Below are 5,009 nucleotides of genomic sequence, written 5' to 3'. Positions count from 1 at the left end.
TCACATAAAAAAAACTTATATCCTATAGTTGCTAATCAGTGATGCTGGTAGAATGTCGCATATCAACGAGTTATGTCGAATTTTTATTCGTGTAACTAATGAGTGATTACTATAGATAAAGATTTTTTGAAAGAATTTTAATTGATTTTTTTGTAGCTATTTTGTTTTAACCACTGATAGTACAAGTACGTACGCGAACGTGTGAATTATTATTTACACTACAAATTGCGGTGTATCGAAGGTATGACGTGGTAAATATATAGAATCCCAAATTGATAGACTAGCCCATTAGGAAAAGAGGCATAAACTAATTTGCGCAGAACACGGAGGGGTGTGACCGTCACCTTTTCTGTAATTAACCAATAAATGAAAATGGGAACTCAAATTGTAATATCACAATTTATTCAGCAAATATGCATACGAATTACTAGTCATTTTTATAACAGCGCGCAAATTGCTGAAAAAAAAACATTCAGATCACAAATCGGGTGAACAAAAGTTCAGGCTTGTTTCCAAAACTGAATATTTTGTTACACTATTTAGTTAGACACTTTTTAAAAATGTGTTATTATTTAACCACCTTACTCATTTTTAGCCTCGCTACGCAACCCGATTTGAAGGTCATTTAGTTTTTTTTAACTGTTTTTACAAAAATTTCGATCCTGCGCAGAAAAGTACCACATTGAATTGTGCTGCAAACCGTTGCCTTACTTTAGCCATCTTTTTTTTCTGTAGATCGTCTGGTTATTTCAATGTGCGCTTTTCGGCGTTCAACGTACGACTAATGTCGTAGATTATTCAAAGAATTCTCGAACCCTCATGGCGCCAAAAATATGGTGACGTGGTTTTCCTACACGGAAGAAAATGAGTACGGCTTTTTCTTTCCCGGATACTGTTAAAAATGAGACGGCGTGATCATTTTATAATAAAAAATTAGTCATTTGGAATATATCTGAATACGTGTTCACGCAGGTGAACGTGCTTGGCTGAATACATATAATGGACTAGATGTGACAATATTATTGTTTTGAAGAACACGTATTCCGATTTCCTCATATCATGTTCGTGATGGTTTGTTATGAAATTATAGGTCTCCAGTCCCGTTTTTAACAGGAAACGAATAGTTTGACAAGATTTTTGAACAATTAACAATATTTAATACCAGTAAGTTATCTCAGTGCAGCTCGTCGAATTGATACCCGGATTTCATGTTAAGGCAAGCCTATCAATTTATATGTCTATGGGCAAATACAACCGCCGCGCCACAACACCTCAATTAGCCAAATATCCAAATGGAGCGGCCTTACAAATCAAACAAAATAGTTTATTACCGGATCAGTTCGTAATATGGTGGAATTAGTTAAAACGATATTCTGGTATGATCCTTCACTATCCAGAGTAACTAGTGTTTATTTAATCTACTGTAAGTTTGATAGCGTTATGCCTGCACGAGTCTCGGCTTTTGCGCTATGCTATTGAAAAAAAAATTACATTCATTCTGGGTTTCATGATAAGAATTATTGCCAACGACTTTGTAATACGTCTACTTAAGGCGAAGCTTAATGCCAAATCACTATTTTGATTAATCTTTATAACGAATTGGTTTGGAATTGGATAAATTGAAAGTTTTCCTATCGTTTTGCTTGAGTAGATTACAAATAAAAAAATAAATAAGTCAATAAAAAATATAAATTTAAACTACTAAAAAAATATTTTTTCAATTGAAATGTTTTTTTGTATTTTTCCTTTATTTAATATTAAATTAACAATTACATTACATTAAGTTTATTTTCTTTTTAATACATTACAGTACATCTTTATGAACGCATAAAGGAAACAACTTTTGAAAAAAATACAGTATTATAGCTAAGATTATCGACGACAGTTTCACTTGATTAACTTTTTTGCTTTCTTATAAAATTATTTACAAAATAAATAAAAACCAGTTTTGTGCTTGAAATCGAACGTTTCTAGACTCCGTTTGTCAAGTGATTTTAATGCCTATTACCTACAATATAAGGTATACCAAGAATATACACATGTTTGGCTTGTAGCTTTCTCTTAATTACTATTTTTTTGTGGAAAGCAGTCACTATGTGTTTTGATATTGCTCGGGCCAGTTATAATTGTTGCATAGTATTTGGTTCGGTTGTTTACGCCCGCGTTCCGCGCTTTTACCTACATCGATTCAGTCGTGTTAAAATTACCGCGCCGCCCGCAAAGTTCAACCGACCTACCGCTTCCGCATAACCTATCTTGAGGTATTAAAACCACCGCGCCGCGCTGTAAACAGCAAATGTTATACCGCAAAAGATCGCCGTGACGAAGTGCATAAAAAGAAATAGCAATCACTAACGCGTTGACCATTTCGCAAACCCAATATCACCATTTTCCTTTCCTGACCTCTTTTCCAATACTAACAATTACCCTACCGGTGATTACCGCAGAGCAAAGTGGAAGGTGCCGACCAGCTTGGAGATATTGGTAAGTCAAATCAAACAAATTCACAAAATATCGCAAATTACAGTCCATTCACGCCGCGACATTTGGTCACTTGAGCCGCATTATTTAAATAGAGAATTACATTTTGGTAATTCGAGAACCATATTTGCTCCTATTCAATCGCATTCATTTGTGAAAGGATTCGGTTAACAATACTCGTCCGCTATTTGAAATTATATGCCTAGGTATAGGTACTCTTTGATATTTTGGGTAATTCAATTATTTATCGATGTTGTTGTAGCAAATTCATTCGGTGCAAATCGCAAAGATATTCCAGCGTAATATATATTCGTCTATGTGTATTAATGCCAACCTAAGTAGGTACGTACGTAAACATCGCTTTGAGGTATCGCTCAATATATTTAATTATTTGGTTAACACTTAAAAATTTGTTAACACTTAATACTGAAAAAACTTTTATAATACCTTTCACCATTAATAAAAATTCATTCCCTGATAATTTAAAGATAAGTATACACTCATGTAATTGTAATAGAATTTCAAATTTATGTAAACCTGACTGCTCTGTACTTACTGTTAAAACTAATGTAAAATATCTAGGTGTAATTATAGATAGTAACATAAAGTGGAAATTACAAATCAATGCAATAGTAGAAAGATTAAGAAAATTATTGTACATTTTTCTTAGAATACGAAACATACTCAATTTTAAATTATTAAGAACCATCTATTTTTCACTAATTCAATCAGTATTACAATACGGAATTGTTGGTTGGAGTGGAGCATTCAAAACTTCTCTCTTACCTTTAGAAATCATCCAAAGAATATTAGTAAAAATAATTTTGAAAAAACCGTATGATTACCCCACAATTAGATTATTTCAAGAATTTAAAGTCCCTTCACTTCATATTATTTATAAAAAAATAACTCTTTTTCAAATACATAAAGATTGTTTCAACATTGACAACTTAATAACTTTTTCGAACAGCAATAGACAAAGTATTCTTGGCTCTATAACTATCCCGCGCTGTAACACCACCACAGCCCAACAATTTTATAAATATTTTGGTGTTAAATGGTTTAACCGATTACCTCTTAACTTAAGATTGGAAATGAATTATAAAAAATTCAAAAGCTCAATAAAAGCACTATATCAATAGCATATTAAAATCGTTTATACTTAAAAAGACATAATCTCTCAATTATTATTATATTGAAATCCTTTTCTCTTATTTCTTATTCTTATCTCTTTCTTTCTTTTACATCCTTTTCTCTTTTCTATTTGATAAAATTTTGTTACATATAAAATTTTTATTTTGTTATATTAAAAAGTAAAAATTCTTTTCATTATCATTACACTCTCTGAAAAAATATGTTAAATTACTATTTACACGCGTTTCTCCGCCTTTTTAACACGAGCATTTGCTCTAAAAAAAGGTGTATCACGATGTACTGTAATAAAAAGAAAATAAACTTAATGTAATGTAATAACATGTAATTGTAAATTTAATATTAAATAAAAATTAAATATTATAAAAAAAAAAAAAAAAAATAACTTCTCCACTATAATTCGTCGGTACAAATTGTCGCCCAGTACACTTGTGTTTCTTGTGCATTATTTTATAAATAATTAAACTTTTAGTTTGCAAATAATTCTAAAAATGGAAGACAAACAAAAAAGACAATTAGTTTTACTAAAAAGTAAAAGAGATATTATTCTAAAAAGGGTTCAAAATCTAGTTTTGCTTGCAAATAATTTGCCGATCAATTTCGAATCGCGTTCAATCACGTTCGGGTGAGGCATTTATGTCAGAATCTGAAAGTATTTTAGAAATTAAAAATAAATTTGAATTAATTATTGATCAAATTAACGAGAATACTGTTACGTCAAACCCGAATTCTGAACCAGATTATTCAAGCTGGGAACAGTTTGAAGAATTATACACACGTATTATTCGCGCACGAAATAATTTATAACCAAATTTAGCTACGGAACCGCAAACATCTACAAGTGCATGTGCTGCTACGAGTAATAACAATAATTTTACTAAGTTACCCGCTATAGAATTACCTACGTTTGATGGACGGATGGAAAATTGGCACCTATTTTATGAAACATTCAAAACAAATGTTCATTTAAATTCACAACTATCTGATTCACAACGCGTACAATATTTAATTGGAAAATTAACTGGAACCGCGAAAAATGTTACGTCAGGTTTAGTGCCAACTGGAGACACATACAAAATAATCTGGGATACGCTAGTCAATAAATATCAAGATAAGCGATCTCTTGCCACTTATTACCTGAATAACATATTTTATTCAAAAACCATAGCTCACAACGCAAACAGTTTGACAATTTTTATAGAAAAATATTTAACATCTATCGCCACACAAAAACAATTGGGAATAGAAGACCTTTCGGATTTTATATTACTACAATGCGCTTTGCAGAAGTTAGAGTCGCAAACTGCACAAGCATTTGAGCTCTCAGTTCGAGAAATTGAGATTCCCACCTGCAAGCAATTGGTGTCGTTTGTGCA

This window comes from Hesperophylax consimilis, chromosome 3 (genome assembly GCF_061612785.1).
Source record: "Hesperophylax consimilis isolate HC1 chromosome 3, BYU_Hcon_1.0, whole genome shotgun sequence".
In the NCBI taxonomy this organism is placed as follows: Eukaryota; Metazoa; Arthropoda; class Insecta; order Trichoptera; family Limnephilidae; genus Hesperophylax; species Hesperophylax consimilis.
This window is presented reverse-complemented; position numbering follows the sequence as displayed.